Below are 17,728 nucleotides of genomic sequence, written 5' to 3' on the forward strand. Positions count from 1 at the left end.
TATGAGTTTGCTTTTCAATATCGAGCAACATTTTAAGGAACGGAATCTAAGTATCATGGTGAATTGAGTAGGTTCCCAATAGGATTCGCATGTAATAAGCTTGTTATTCAAGAGAGAGCAACGTTTTAACGCACTGAAACACTGTTTCTTTGTGAATTCAGTTAGTTCCTAGTAGCCTGCTCTTGTAATATGTGTACTTTTAAAGATTTATAAAAATTTGGTGAGCCGAATCTGAGTAACATGGTGAATTCGGTTAGTTCCCAATAGGCCGCACTAGTAATAAGTGGACTGTTCGGGATATAGGAAAATTTTCACGAACGGTATCAAATTTTCTAGGCGAATTCAGTGAGTTCCCAATGGGACATGCTTGTATGAGTTTGCTTTTCAATATCGAGCAACATTTTAAGGAACGGAATCTAAGTATCATGTTGAATTGAGTAGGTTCCCAATAGGATTCGCATGTAATAAGCTTGTTATTCAAGATAGAGCAACGTTTTAACGCACTGAAACACTGTTTCTTTGTGAATTCAGTTAGTTCCTAGTAGCCTGCTCTTGTAATATGTGTACTTTTAAAGATTTATAAAAATTTGGTGAGCCGAATCTGAGTAACATGGTGAATTCGGTTAGTTCCCAATAGGCGGCACTAGTAATAAGTGGACTGTTCGGATATAGGAAAATTTTCACGAACGGAATCAAAATTTCTAGGCGAATTCAGTGAGTTCCCAATGGGACATGCTTGTATGAGTTTGCTTTTCAATATCGAGCAACATTTTAAGGAACGGAATCTAAGTATCATGGTGAATTGAGTAGGTTCCCAATAGGATTCGCATGTAATAAGCTTGTTATTCAAGAGAGAGCAACGTTTTAACGCACTGAAACACTGTTTCTTTGTGAATTCAGTTAGTTCCTAGTAGCCTGCTCTTGTAATATGTGTACTTTTAAAGATTTATAAAAATTTGGTGAGCCGAATCTGAGTAACATGGTGAATTCGGTTAGTTCCCAATAGGCCGCACTAGTAATAAGTGGACTGTTCGGGATATAGGAAAATTTTCACGAACGGTATCAAATTTTCTAGGCGAATTCAGTGAGTTCCCAATGGGACATGCTTGTATGAGTTTGCTTTTCAATATCGAGCAACATTTTAAGGAACGGAATCTAAGTATCATGTTGAATTGAGTAGGTTCCCAATAGGATTCGCATGTAATAAGCTTGTTATTCAAGATAGAGCAACGTTTTAACGCACTGAAACACTGTTTCTTTGTGAATTCAGTTAGTTCCTAGTAGCCTGCTCTTGTAATATGTGTACTTTTAAAGATTTATAAAAATTTGGTGAGCCGAATCTGAGTAACATGGTGAATTCGGTTAGTTCCCAATAGGCGGCACTAGTAATAAGTGGACTGTTCGGATATAGGAAAATTTTCACGAACGGAATCAAAATTTCTAGGCGAATTCAGTGAGTTCCCAATGGGACATGCTTGTATGAGTTTGCTTTTCAATATCGAGCAACATTTTAAGGAACGGAATCTAAGTATCATGGTGAATTGAGTAGGTTCCCAATAGGATTCGCATGTAATAAGCTTGTTATTCAAGAGAGAGCAACGTTTTAACGCACTGAAACACTGTTTCTTTGTGAATTCAGTTAGTTCCTAGTAGCCTGCTCTTGTAATATGTGTACTTTTAAAGATTTATAAAAATTTGGTGAGCCGAATCTGAGTAACATGGTGAATTCGGTTAGTTCCCAATAGGCCGCACTAGTAATAAGTGGACTGTTCGGGATATAGGAAAATTTTCACGAACGGAATCAAATTTTCTAGGCGAATTCAGTGAGTTCCCAATGGGACATGCTTGCATGAGTTTGCTTTTCAATATCGAGCAACATTTTAAGGAACGGAATCTAAGTATCATGTAGAATTGAGTAGGTTCCCAATAGGATTCGCATGTAATAAGCTTGTTATTCAAGAGAGAGCAACGTTTTAACGCACTGAAACACTGTTTCTTTGTGAATTCAGTTAGTTCCTAGTAGCCTGCTCTTGTAATATGTGTACTTTTAAAGATTTATAAAAATTTGGTGAGCCGAATCTGAGTAACATGGTGTATTCGGTTAGTTCCCAATAGGCCGCACTAGTAATAAGTGGACTGTTCGGGATATAGGAAAATTTTCACGAACGGAATCAAAATTTCTAGGCGAATTCAGTGAGTTCCCAATGGGACATGCTTGTATGAGTTTGCTTTTCAATATCGAGCAACATTTTAAGGAACGGAATCTAAGTATCATGTTGAATTGAGTAGGTTCCCAATAGGATTCGCATGTAATAAGCTTGTTATTCAAGATAGAGCAACGTTTTAACGCACTGAAACACTGTTTCTTTGTGAATTCAGTTAGTTCCTAGTAGCCTGCTCTTGTAATATGTGTACTTTTAAAGATTTATAAAAATTTGGTGAGCCGAATCTGAGTAACATGGTGAATTCGGTTAGTTCCCAATAGGCCGCAGTAGTAATAAGTGGACTGTTCGGGATATAGGAAAATTTTCACGAACGGAATCAAATATCTAGGCGAATTCAGTGAGTTCCCAATGGGACATGCTTGCATGAGTTTGCTTTTCATTATCGAGCAACATATTAAGGAACGGAATCTAAGTATCATGTTGAATTGAGTAGGTTCCCAATAGGATTCGCATGTAATAAGTTTGTTATTCAAGAGAGAGCAACGTTTTAACGCACTGAAACACTGTTTCTTTGTGAATTCAGTTAGTTCCTAGTAGCCTGCTCTTGTAATATGTGTACTTTTAAAGATTTATAAAAATTTGGTGAGCCGAATCTGAGTAACATGGTGAATTCGGTTAGTTCCCAATAGGCCGCACTAGTAATAAGTGGACTGTTCGGGATATAGGAAAATTTTCACGAACGGAATCAAAATTTCTAGGCGAATTCAGTGAGTTCCCAATGGGACATGCTTGTATGAGTTTGCTTTTCAATATCGAGCAACATTTTAAGGAACGGAATCTAAGTATCATGGTGAATTGAGTAGGTTCCCAATAGGATTCGCATGTAATAAGCTTGTTATTCAAGATAGAGCAACGTTTTAACGCACTGAAACACTGTTTCTTTGTGAATTCAGTTAGTTCCTAGTAGCCTGCTCTTGTAATATGTGTACTTTTAAAGATTTATAAAAATTTGGTGAGCCGAATCTGAGTAACATGGTGAATTCGGTTAGTTCCCAATAGGCCGCACTAGTAATAAGTGGACTGTTCGGGATATAGGAAAATTTTCACGAACGGAATCAAAATTTCTAGGCGAATTCAGTGAGTTCCCAATGGGACATGCTTGTATGAGTTTGCTTTTCAATATCGAGCAACATTTTAAGGAACGGAATCTAAGTATCATGGTGAATTGAGTAGGTTCCCAATAGGATTCGCATGTAATAAGCTTGTTATTCAAGAGAGAGCAACGTTTTAACGCACTGAAACACTGTTTCTTTGTGAATTCAGTTAGTTCCTAGTAGCCTGCTCTTGTAATATGTGTACTTTTAAAGATTTATAAAAATTTGGTGAGCCGAATCTGAGTAACATGGTGAATTCGGTTAGTTCCCAATAGGCCGCACTAGTAATAAGTGGACTGTTCGGGATATAGGAAAATTTTCACGAACGGAATCAAAATTTCTAGGCGAATTCAGTGAGTTCCCAATGGGACATGCTTGTATGAGTTTGCTTTTCAATATCGAGCAACATTTTAAGGAACGGAATCTAAGTATCATGTTGAATTGAGTAGGTTCCCAATAGGATTCGCATGTAATAAGCTTGTTATTCAAGATAGAGCAACGTTTTAACGCACTGAAACACTGTTTCTTTGTGAATTCAGTTAGTTCCTAGTAGCCTGCTCTTGTAATATGTGTACTTTTAAAGATTTATAAAAATTTGGTGAGCCGAATCTGAGTAACATGGTGAATTCGGTTAGTTCCCAATAGGCCGCAGTAGTAATAAGTGGACTGTTCGGGATATAGGAAAATTTTCACGAACGGAATCAAATATCTAGGCGAATTCAGTGAGTTCCCAATGGGACATGCTTGCATGAGTTTGCTTTTCATTATCGAGCAACATATTAAGGAACGGAATCTAAGTATCATGTTGAATTGAGTAGGTTCCCAATAGGATTCGCATGTAATAAGTTTGTTATTCAAGAGAGAGCAACGTTTTAACGCACTGAAACACTGTTTCTTTGTGAATTCAGTTAGTTCCTAGTAGCCTGCTCTTGTAATATGTGTACTTTTAAAGATTTATAAAAATTTGGTGAGCCGAATCTGAGTAACATGGTGAATTCGGTTAGTTCCCAATAGGCCGCACTAGTAATAAGTGGACTGTTCGGGATATAGGAAAATTTTCACGAACGGAATCAAAATTTCTAGGCGAATTCAGTGAGTTCCCAATGGGACATGCTTGTATGAGTTTGCTTTTCAATATCGAGCAACATTTTAAGGAACGGAATCTAAGTATCATGGTGAATTGAGTAGGTTCCCAATAGGATTCGCATGTAATAAGCTTGTTATTCAAGAGAGAGCAACGTTTTAACGCACTGAAACACTGTTTCTTTGTGAATTCAGTTAGTTCCTAGTAGCCTGCTCTTGTAATATGTGTACTTTTAAAGATTTATAAAAATTTGGTGAGCCGAATCTGAGTAACATGGTGAATTCGGTTAGTTCCCAATAGGCCGCACTAGTAATAAGTGGACTGTTCGGGATATAGGAAAATTTTCACGAACGGAATCAAAATTTCTAGGCGAATTCAGTGAGTTCCCAATGGGACATGCTTGTATGAGTTTGCTTTTCAATATCGAGCAACATTTTAAGGAACGGAATCTAAGTATCATGGTGAATTGAGTAGGTTCCCAATAGGATTCGCATGTAATAAGCTTGTTATTCAAGAGAGAGCAACGTTTTAACGCACTGAAACACTGTTTCTTTGTGAATTCAGTTAGTTCCTAGTAGCCTGCTCTTGTAATATGTGTACTTTTAAAGATTTATAAAAATTTGGTGAGCCGAATCTGAGTAACATGGTGAATTCGGTTAGTTCCCAATAGGCCGCACTAGTAATAAGTGGACTGTTCGGGATATAGGAAAATTTTCACGAACGGAATCAAATTTTCTAGGCGAATTCAGTGAGTTCCCAATGGGACATGCTTGTATGAGTTTGCTTTTCAATATCGAGCAACATTTTAAGGAACGGAATCTAAGTATCATGTTGAATTGAGTAGGTTCCCAATAGGATTCGCATGTAATAAGCTTGTTATTCAAGATAGAGCAACGTTTTAACGCACTGAAACACTGTTTCTTTGTCAATTCAGTTAGTTCCTAGTAGCCTGCTCTTGTAATATGTGTACTTTTAAAGATTTATAAAAATTTGGTGAGCCGAATCTGAGTAACATGGTGAATTCGGTTAGTTCCCAATAGGCGGCACTAGTAATAAGTGGACTGTTCGGATATAGGAAAATTTTCACGAACGGAATCAAAATTTCTAGGCGAATTCAGTGAGTTCCCAATGGGACATGCTTGTATGAGTTTGCTTTTCAATATCGAGCAACATTTTAAGGAACGGAATCTAAGTATCATGGTGAATTGAGTAGGTTCCCAATAGGATTCGCATGTAATAAGCTTGTTATTCAAGAGAGAGCAACGTTTTAACGCACTGAAACACTGTTTCTTTGTGAATTCAGTTAGTTCCTAGTAGCCTGCTCTTGTAATATGTGTACTTTTAAAGATTTATAAAAATTTGGTGAGCCGAATCTGAGTAACATGGTGAATTCGGTTAGTTCCCAATAGGCCGCACTAGTAATAAGTGGACTGTTCGGGATATAGGAAAATTTTCACGAACGGTATCAAATTTTCTAGGCGAATTCAGTGAGTTCCCAATGGGACATGCTTGTATGAGTTTGCTTTTCAATATCGAGCAACATTTTAAGGAACGGAATCTAAGTATCATGTTGAATTGAGTAGGTTCCCAATAGGATTCGCATGTAATAAGCTTGTTATTCAAGATAGAGCAACGTTTTAACGCACTGAAACACTGTTTCTTTGTGAATTCAGTTAGTTCCTAGTAGCCTGCTCTTGTAATATGTGTACTTTTAAAGATTTATAAAAATTTGGTGAGCCGAATCTGAGTAACATGGTGAATTCGGTTAGTTCCCAATAGGCGGCACTAGTAATAAGTGGACTGTTCGGATATAGGAAAATTTTCACGAACGGAATCAAAATTTCTAGGCGAATTCAGTGAGTTCCCAATGGGACATGCTTGTATGAGTTTGCTTTTCAATATCGAGCAACATTTTAAGGAACGGAATCTAAGTATCATGGTGAATTGAGTAGGTTCCCAATAGGATTCGCATGTAATAAGCTTGTTATTCAAGAGAGAGCAACGTTTTAACGCACTGAAACACTGTTTCTTTGTGAATTCAGTTAGTTCCTAGTAGCCTGCTCTTGTAATATGTGTACTTTTAAAGATTTATAAAAATTTGGTGAGCCGAATCTGAGTAACATGGTGAATTCGGTTAGTTCCCAATAGGCCGCACTAGTAATAAGTGGACTGTTCGGGATATAGGAAAATTTTCACGAACGGAATCAAATTTTCTAGGCGAATTCAGTGAGTTCCCAATGGGACATGCTTGTATGAGTTTGCTTTTCAATATCGAGCAACATTTTAAGGAACGGAATCTAAGTATCATGTTGAATTGAGTAGGTTCCCAATAGGATTCGCATGTAATAAGCTTGTTATTCAAGATAGAGCAACGTTTTAACGCACTGAAACACTGTTTCTTTGTGAATTCAGTTAGTTCCTAGTAGCCTGCTCTTGTAATATGTGTACTTTTAAAGATTTATAAAAATTTGGTGAGCCGAATCTGAGTAACATGGTGAATTCGGTTAGTTCCCAATAGGCCGCACTAGTAATATGTGGACTGTTCGGGATATAGGAAAATTTTCACGAACGGAATCAAAATTTCTAGGCGAATTCAGTGAGTTCCCAATGGGACATGCTTGTATGAGTTTGCTTTTCAATATCGAGCAACATTTTAAGGAACGGAATCTAAGTATCATGGTGAATTGAGTAGGTTCCCAATAGGATTTGCATGTAATAAGCTTGTTATTCAAGATAGAGCAACGTTTTAACGCACTGAAACACTGTTTCTTTGTGAATTCAGTTAGTTCCTAGTAGCCTGCTCTTGTAATATGTGTACTTTTAAAGATTTATAAAAATTTGGTGAGCCGAATCTGAGTAACATGGTGAATTCGGTTAGTTCCCAATAGGCCGCACTAGTAATAAGTGGACTGTTCGGGATATAGGAAAATTTTCACGAACGGAATCAAAATTTCTAGGCGAATTCAGTGAGTTCCCAATGGGACATGCTTGTATGAGTTTGCTTTTCAATATCGAGCAACATTTTAAGGAACGGAATCTAAGTATCATGGTGAATTGAGTAGGTTCCCAATAGGATTCGCATGTAATAAGCTTGTTATTCAAGAGAGAGCAACGTTTTAACGCACTGAAACACTGTTTCTTTGTGAATTCAGTTAGTTCCTAGTAGCCTGCTCTTGTAATATGTGTACTTTTAAAGATTTATAAAAATTTGGTGAGCCGAATCTGAGTAACATGGTGAATTCGGTTAGTTCCCAATAGGCCGCACTAGTAATAAGTGGACTGTTCGGGATATAGGAAAATTTTCACGAACGGAATCAAATTTTCTAGGCGAATTCAGTGAGTTCCCAATGGGACATGCTTGTATGAGTTTGCTTTTCAATATCGAGCAACATTTTAAGGAACGGAATCTAAGTATCATGTTGAATTGAGTAGGTTCCCAATAGGATTCGCATGTAATAAGCTTGTTATTCAAGATAGAGCAACGTTTTAACGCACTGAAACACTGTTTCTTTGTCAATTCAGTTAGTTCCTAGTAGCCTGCTCTTGTAATATGTGTACTTTTAAAGATTTATAAAAATTTGGTGAGCCGAATCTGAGTAACATGGTGAATTCGGTTAGTTCCCAATAGGCGGCACTAGTAATAAGTGGACTGTTCGGATATAGGAAAATTTTCACGAACGGAATCAAAATTTCTAGGCGAATTCAGTGAGTTCCCAATGGGACATGCTTGTATGAGTTTGCTTTTCAATATCGAGCAACATTTTAAGGAACGGAATCTAAGTATCATGGTGAATTGAGTAGGTTCCCAATAGGATTCGCATGTAATAAGCTTGTTATTCAAGAGAGAGCAACGTTTTAACGCACTGAAACACTGTTTCTTTGTGAATTCAGTTAGTTCCTAGTAGCCTGCTCTTGTAATATGTGTACTTTTAAAGATTTATAAAAATTTGGTGAGCCGAATCTGAGTAACATGGTGAATTCGGTTAGTTCCCAATAGGCCGCACTAGTAATAAGTGGACTGTTCGGGATATAGGAAAATTATCACGAACGGTATCAAATTTTCTAGGCGAATTCAGTGAGTTCCCAATGGGACATGCTTGTATGAGTTTGCTTTTCAATATCGAGCAACATTTTAAGGAACGGAATCTAAGTATCATGTTGAATTGAGTAGGTTCCCAATAGGATTCGCATGTAATAAGCTTGTTATTCAAGATAGAGCAACGTTTTAACGCACTGAAACACTGTTTCTTTGTGAATTCAGTTAGTTCCTAGTAGCCTGCTCTTGTAATATGTGTACTTTTAAAGATTTATAAAAATTTGGTGAGCCGAATCTGAGTAACATGGTGAATTCGGTTAGTTCCCAATAGGCGGCACTAGTAATAAGTGGACTGTTCGGATATAGGAAAATTTTCACGAACGGAATCAAAATTTCTAGGCGAATTCAGTGAGTTCCCAATGGGACATGCTTGTATGAGTTTGCTTTTCAATATCGAGCAACATTTTAAGGAACGGAATCTAAGTATCATGGTGAATTGAGTAGGTTCCCAATAGGATTCGCATGTAATAAGCTTGTTATTCAAGAGAGAGCAACGTTTTAACGCACTGAAACACTGTTTCTTTGTGAATTCAGTTAGTTCCTAGTAGCCTGCTCTTGTAATATGTGTACTTTTAAAGATTTATAAAAATTTGGTGAGCCGAATCTGAGTAACCTGGTGAATTCGGTTAGTTCCCAATAGGCCGCACTAGTAATAAGTGGACTGTTCGGGATATAGGAAAATTTTCACGAACGGAATCAAATTTTCTAGGCGAATTCAGTGAGTTCCCAATGGGACATGCTTGTATGAGTTTGCTTTTCAATATCGAGCAACATTTTAAGGAACGGAATCTAAGTATCATGTTGAATTGAGTAGGTTCCCAATAGGATTCGCATGTAATAAGCTTGTTATTCAAGATAGAGCAACGTTTTAACGCACTGAAACACTGTTTCTTTGTGAATTCAGTTAGTTCCTAGTAGCCTGCTCTTGTAATATGTGTACTTTTAAAGATTTATAAAAATTTGGTGAGCCGAATCTGAGTAACATGGTGAATTCGGTTAGTTCCCAATAGGCCGCACTAGTAATATGTGGACTGTTCGGGATATAGGAAAATTTTCACGAACGGAATCAAAATTTCTAGGCGAATTCAGTGAGTTCCCAATGGGACATGCTTGTATGAGTTTGCTTTTCAATATCGAGCAACATTTTAAGGAACGGAATCTAAGTATCATGGTGAATTGAGTAGGTTCCCAATAGGATTTGCATGTAATAAGCTTGTTATTCAAGATAGAGCAACGTTTTAACGCACTGAAACACTGTTTCTTTGTGAATTCAGTTAGTTCCTAGTAGCCTGCTCTTGTAATATGTGTACTTTTAAAGATTTATAAAAATTTGGTGAGCCGAATCTGAGTAACATGGTGAATTCGGTTAGTTCCCAATAGGCCGCACTAGTAATAAGTGGACTGTTCGGGATATAGGAAAATTTTCACGAACGGAATCAAAATTTCTAGGCGAATTCAGTGAGTTCCCAATGGGACATGCTTGTATGAGTTTGCTTTTCAATATCGAGCAACATTTTAAGGAACGGAATCTAAGTATCATGGTGAATTGAGTAGGTTCCCAATAGGATTCGCATGTAATAAGCTTGTTATTCAAGATAGAGCAACGTTTTAACGCACTGAAACACTGTTTCTTTGTGAATTCAGTTAGTTCCTAGTAGCCTGCTCTTGTAATATGTGTACTTTTAAAGATTTATAAAAATTTGTTGAGCCGAATCTGAGTAACATGGTGAATTTGGTTAGTTCCCAATAGGCCGCACTAGTAATAAGTGGACTGTTCGGGATATAGGAAAATTTTCACGAACGGAATCAAAATTTCTAGGCGAATTCAGTGAGTTCCCAATGGGACATGCTTGTATGAGTTTGCTTTTCAATATCGAGCAACATTTTAAGGAACGGAATCTAAGTATCATGTTGAATTGAGTAGGTTCCCAATAGGATTCGCATGTAATAAGCTTGTTATTCAAGATAGAGCAACGTTTTAACGCACTGAAACACTGTTTCTTTGTGAATTCAGTTAGTTCCTAGTAGCCTGCTCTTGTAATATGTGTACTTTTAAAGATTTATAAAAATTTGGTGAGCCGAATCTGAGTAACATGGTGAATGCGGTTAGTTCCCAATAGGCCGCACTAGTAATAAGTGGACTGTTCGGGATATAGGAAAATTTTCACGAATGGAATCAAAATTTCTAGGCGAATTCAGTGAGTTCCCAATGGGACATGCTTGCATGAGTTTGCTTTTCAATATCGAGCAACATTTTAAGGAACGGAATCTAAGTATCATGGTGAATTGAGTAGGTTCCCAATAGGATTCGCATGTAATAAGCTTGTTATTCAAGATAGAGCAACGTTTTAACGCACTGAAACACTGTTTCTTTGTGAATTCAGTTAGTTCCTAGTAGCCTGCTCTTGTAATATGTGTACTTTTAAAGATTTATAAAAATTTGGTGAGCCGAATCTGAGTAACATGGTGAATTCGGTTAGTTCCCAATAGGCCGCACTAGTAATAAGTGGACTGTTCGGAATATAGGAAAATTTTCACGAACGGAATCAAAATTTCTAGGCGAATTCAGTGAGTTCCCAATGGGACATGCTTGTATGAGTTTGCTTTTCAATATCGAGCAACATTTTAAGGAACGGAATCTAAGTATCATGGTGAATTGAGTAGGTTCCCAATAGGATTCGCATGTAATAAGCTTGTTATTCAAGATAGAGCAACGTTTTAACGCACTGAAACACTGTTTCTTTGTGAATTCAGTTAGTTCCTAGTAGCCTGCTCTTGTAATATGTGTACTTTTAAAGATTTATAAAAATTTGGTGAGCCGAATCTGAGTAACATGGTGAATTCGGTTAGTTCCCAATAGGCCGCACTAGTAATAAGTGGACTGTTCGGGATATAAGAAAATTTTCACGAACGGAATCAAATTTTCTAGGCGAATTCAGTGAGTTCCCAATGGGACATGCTTGCATGAGTTTGCTTTTCAATATCGAGCAACATTTTAAGGAACGGAATCTAAGTATCATGGTGAATTGAGTAGGTTCCCAATAGGATTCGCATGTAATAAGCTTGTTATTCAAGAGAGAGCAACGTTTTAACGCACTGAAACACTGTTTCTTTGTGAATTCAGTTAGTTCCTAGTAGCCTGCTCTTGTAATATGTGTACTTTTAAAGATTTATAAAAATTTGGTGAGCCGAATCTGAGTAACATGGTGAATTCGGTTAGTTCCCAATAGGCCGCACTAGTAATAAGTGGACTGTTCGGAATATAGGAAAATTTTCACGAACGGAATCAAAATTTCTAGGCGAATTCAGTGAGTTCCCAATGGGACATGCTTGTATGAGTTTGCTTTTCAATATCGAGCAACATTTTAAGGAACGGAATCTAAGTATCATGGTGAATTGAGTAGGTTCCCAATAGGATTCGCATGTAATAAGCTTGTTATTCAAGATAGAGCAACGTTTTAACGCACTGAAACACTGTTTCTTTGTGAATTCAGTTAGTTCCTAGTAGCCTGCTCTTGTAATATGTGTACTTTTAAAGATTTATAAAAATTTGTTGAGCCGAATCTGAGTAACGTGGTGAATTCGGTTAGTTCCCAATAGGCCGCACTAGTAATAAGTGGACTGTTCGGAATATAGGAAAATTTTCACGAACGGAATCAAAATTTCTAGGCGAATTCAGTGAGTTCCCAATGGGACATGCTTGTATGAGTTTGCTTTTCAATATCGAGCAACATTTTAAGGAACGGAATCTAAGTATCATGGTGAATTGAGTAGGTTCCCAATAGGATTCGCATGTAATAAGCTTGTTATTCAAGAGAGAGCAACGTTTTAACGCACTGAAACACTGTTTCTTTGTGAATTCAGTTAGTTCCTCGTAGCCTGCTCTTGTAATATGTGTACTTTTAAAGATTTATAAAAATTTGGTGAGCCGAATCTGAGTAACATGGTGAATTCGGTTAGTTCCCAATAGGCCGCACTAGTAATAAGTGGACTGTTCGGGATATAGGAAAATTTTCACGAACGGAATCAAAATTTCTAGGCGAATTTAGTGAGTTCCCAATGGGACATGCTTGTATGAGTTTGCTTTTCAATATCGAGCAACATTTTAAGGAACGGAATCTAAGTATCATGTTGAATTGAGTAGGTTCCCAATAGGATTTGCATGTAATAAGCTTGTTATTCAAGATAGAGCAACGTTTTAACGCACTGAAACACTGTTTCTTTGTGAATTCAGTTAGTTCCTAGTATCCTGCTCTTGTAATATGTGTACTTTTAAAGATTTATAAAAATTTGGTGAGCCGAATCTGAGTAACATGGTGAATTCGGTTAGTTCCCAATAGGCCGCACTAGTAATAAGTGGACTGTTCGGGATATAGGAAAATTTCACGAACGGAATCAAAATTTCTAGGCGAATTCAGTGAGTTCCCAATGGGACATGCTTGTATGAGTTTGCTTTTCAATATCGAGCAACATTTTAAGGAACGGAATCTAAGTATCATGGTGAATTGAGTAGGTTCCCAATAGGATTCGCATGTAATAAGCTTGTTATTCAAGATAGAGCAACGTTTTAACGCACTGAAACACTGTTTCTTTGTGAATTCAGTTAGTTCCTAGTAGCCTGCTCTTGTAATATGTGTACTTTTAAAGATTTATAAAAATTTGTTGAGCCGAATCTGAGTAACATGGTGAATTCGGTTAGTTCCCAATAGGCCGCACTAGTAATAAGTGGACTGTTCGGGATATAGGAAAATTTTCACGAACGGAATCAAAATTTCTAGGCGAATTCAGTGAGTTCCCAATGGGACATGCTTGTATGAGTTTGCTTTTCAATATCGAGCAACATTTTAAGGAACGGAATCTAAGTATCATGTTGAATTGAGTAGGTTCCCAATAGGATTCGCATGTAATAAGCTTGTTATTCAAGATAGAGCAACGTTTTAACGCACTGAAACACTGTTTCTTTGTGAATTCAGTTAGTTCCTAGTAGCCTGCTCTTGTAATATGTGTACTTTTAAAGATTTATAAAAATTTGGTGAGCCGAATCTGAGTAACATGGTGAATGCGGTTAGTTCCCAATAGGCCGCACTAGTAATAAGTGGACTGTTCGGGATATAGGAAAATTTTCACGAACGGAATCAAAATTTCTAGGCGAATTCAGTGAGTTCCCAATGGGACATGCTTGCATGAGTTTGCTTTTCAATATCGAGCAACATTTTAAGGAACGGAATCTAAGTATCATGGTGAATTGAGTAGGTTCCCAATAGGATTCGCATGTAATAAGCTTGTTATTCAAGATAGAGCAACGTTTTAACGCACTGAAACACTGTTTCTTTGTGAATTCAGTTAGTTCCTAGTAGCCTGCTCTTGTAATATGTGTACTTTTAAAGATTTATAAAAATTTGTTGAGCCGAATCTGAGTAACGTGGTGAATTCGGTTAGTTCCCAATAGGCCGCACTAGTAATAAGTGGACTGTTCGGAATATAGGAAAATTTTCACGAACGGAATCAAAATTTCTAGGCGAATTCAGTGAGTTCCCAATGGGACATGCTTGTATGAGTTTGCTTTTCAATATCGAGCAACATTTTAAGGAACGGAATCTAAGTATCATGTTGAATTGAGTAGGTTCCCAATAGGATTTGCATGTAATAAGCTTGTTATTCAAGATAGAGCAACGTTTTAACGCACTGAAACACTGTTTCTTTGTGAATTCAGTTAGTTCCTAGTATCCTGCTCTTGTAATATGTGTACTTTTAAAGATTTATAAAAATTTGGTGAGCCGAATCTGAGTAACATGGTGAATTCGGTTAGTTCCCAATAGGCCGCACTAGTAATAAGTGGACTGTTCGGGATATAGGAAAATTTCACGAACGGAATCAAAATTTCTAGGCGAATTCAGTGAGTTCCCAATGGGACATGCTTGTATGAGTTTGCTTTTCAATATCGAGCAACATTTTAAGGAACGGAATCTAAGTATCATGGTGAATTGAGTAGGTTCCCAATAGGATTCGCATGTAATAAGCTTGTTATTCAAGATAGAGCAACGTTTTAACGCACTGAAACACTGTTTCTTTGTGAATTCAGTTAGTTCCTAGTAGCCTGCTCTTGTAATATGTGTACTTTTAAAGATTTATAAAAATTTGTTGAGCCGAATCTGAGTAACATGGTGAATTCGGTTAGTTCCCAATAGGCCGCACTAGTAATAAGTGGACTGTTCGGGATATAGGAAAATTTTCACGAACGGAATCAAAATTTCTAGGCGAATTCAGTGAGTTCCCAATGGGACATGCTTGTATGAGTTTGCTTTTCAATATCGAGCAACATTTTAAGGAACGGAATCTAAGTATCATGTTGAATTGAGTAGGTTCCCAATAGGATTCGCATGTAATAAGCTTGTTATTCAAGATAGAGCAACGTTTTAACGCACTGAAACACTGTTTCTTTGTGAATTCAGTTAGTTCCTAGTAGCCTGCTCTTGTAATATGTGTACTTTTAAAGATTTATAAAAATTTGGTGAGCCGAATCTGAGTAACATGGTGAATGCGGTTAGTTCCCAATAGGCCGCACTAGTAATAAGTGGACTGTTCGGGATATAGGAAAATTTTCACGAACGGAATCAAAATTTCTAGGCGAATTCAGTGAGTTCCCAATGGGACATGCTTGCATGAGTTTGCTTTTCAATATCGAGCAACATTTTAAGGAACGGAATCTAAGTATCATGGTGAATTGAGTAGGTTCCCAATAGGATTCGCATGTAATAAGCTTGTTATTCAAGATAGAGCAACGTTTTAACGCACTGAAACACTGTTTCTTTGTGAATTCAGTTAGTTCCTAGTAGCCTGCTCTTGTAATATGTGTACTTTTAAAGATTTATAAAAATTTGTTGAGCCGAATCTGAGTAACGTGGTGAATTCGGTTAGTTCCCAATAGGCCGCACTAGTAATAAGTGGACTGTTCGGAATATAGGAAAATTTTCACGAACGGAATCAAAATTTCTAGGCGAATTCAGTGAGTTCCCAATGGGACATGCTTGTATGAGTTTGCTTTTCAATATCGAGCAACATTTTAAGGAACGGAATCTAAGTATCATGGTGAATTGAGTAGGTTCCCAATAGGATTCGCATGTAATAAGCTTGTTATTCAAGATAGAGCAACGTTTTAACGCACTGAAACACTGTTTCTTTGTGAATTCAGTTAGTTCCTAGTAGCCTGCTCTTGTAATATGTGTACTTTTAAAGATTTATAAAAATTTGGTGAGCCGAATCTGAGTAACATGGTGAATTCGGTTAGTTCCCAATAGGCCGCACTAGTAATAAGTGGACTGTTAGGGATGTAAGAAAATTTTCACGAACGGAATCAAATTTTCTAGGCGAATTCAGTGAGTTCCCAATGGGACATGCTTGCATGAGTTTGCTTTTCAATATCGAGCAACATTTTAAGGAACGGAATCTAAGTATCATGGTGAATTGAGTAGGTTCCCAATAGGATTCGCATGTAATAAGCTTGTTATTCAAGAGAGAGCAACGTTTTAACGCACTGAAACACTGTTTCTTTGTGAATTCAGTTAGTTCCTAGTAGCCTGCTCTTGTAATATGTGTACTTTTAAAGATTTATAAAAATTTGGTGAGCCGAATCTGAGTAACATGGTGAATTCGGTTAGTTCCCAATAGGCCGCACTAGTAATAAGTGGACTGTTCGGAATATAGGAAAATTTTCACGAACGGAATCAAAATTTCTAGGCGAATTCAGTGAGTTCCCAATGGGACATGCTTGTATGAGTTTGCTTTTCAATATCGAGCAACATTTTAAGGAACGGAATCTAAGTATCATGGTGAATTGAGTAGGTTCCCAATAGGATTCGCATGTAATAAGCTTGTTATTCAAGATAGAGCAACGTTTTAACGCACTGAAACACTGTTTCTTTGTGAATTCAGTTAGTTCCTAGTAGCCTGCTCTTGTAATATGTGTACTTTTAAAGATTTATAAAAATTTGTTGAGCCGAATCTGAGTAACATGGTGAATTCGGTTAGTTCCCAATAGGCCGCACTAGTAATAAGTGGACTGTTCGGAATATAGGAAAATTTTCACGAACGGAATCAAAATTTCTAGGCGAATTCAGTGAGTTCCCAATGGGACATGCTTGTATGAGTTTGCTTTTCAATATCGAGCAACATTTTAAGGAACGGAATCTAAGTATCATGGTGAATTGAGTAGGTTCCCAATAGGATTCGCATGTAATAAGCTTGTTATTCAAGAGAGAGCAACGTTTTAACGCACTGAAACACTGTTTCTTTGTGAATTCAGTTAGTTCCTAGTAGCCTGCTCTTGTAATATGTGTACTTTTAAAGATTTATAAAAATTTGGTGAGCCGAATCTGAGTAACATGGTGAATTCGGTTAGTTCCCAATAGGCCGCACTAGTAATAAGTGGACTGTTCGGGATATAGGAAAATTTTCACGAACGGAATCAAAATTTCTAGGCGAATTCAGTGAGTTCCCAATGGGACATGCTTGTATGAGTTTGCTTTTCAATATCGAGCAACATTTTAAGGAACGGAATCTAAGTATCATGGTGAATTGAGTAGGTTCCCAATAGGATTCGCATGTAATAAGCTTGTTATTCAAGATAGAGCAACGTTTTAACGCACTGAAACACTGTTTCTTTGTGAATTCAGTTAGTTCCTAGTAGCCTGCTCTTGTAATATGTGTACTTTTAAAGATTTATAAAAATTTGGTGAGCCGAATCTGAGTAACATGGTGAATTCGGTTAGTTCCCAATAGGCCGCACTAGTAATAAGTGGACTGTTAGGGATGTAAGAAAATTTTCACGAACGGAATCAAATTTTCTAGGCGAATTCAGTGAGTTCCCAATGGGACATGCTTGCATGAGTTTGCTTTTCAATATCGAGCAACATTTTAAGGAACGGAATCTAAGTATCATGGTGAATTGAGTAGGTTCCCAATAGGATTCGCATGTAATAAGCTTGTTATTCAAGAGAGAGCAACGTTTTAACGCACTGAAACACTGTTTCTTTGTGAATTCAGTTAGTTCCTAGTAGCCTGCTCTTGTAATATGTGTACTTTTAAAGATTTATAAAAATTTGGTGAGCCGAATCTGAGTAACATGGTGAATTCGGTTAGTTCCCAATAGGCCGCACTAGTAATAAGTGGACTGTTCGGAATATAGGAAAATTTTCACGAACGGAATCAAAATTTCTAGGCGAATTCAGTG

Source organism: Rattus norvegicus, chromosome 17 (genome assembly GCF_021556685.1).
Source record: "Rattus norvegicus strain SHRSP/BbbUtx chromosome 17, alternate assembly SHRSP_T2T, whole genome shotgun sequence".
Lineage (NCBI taxonomy): Eukaryota > Metazoa > Chordata > Mammalia > Rodentia > Muridae > Rattus > Rattus norvegicus.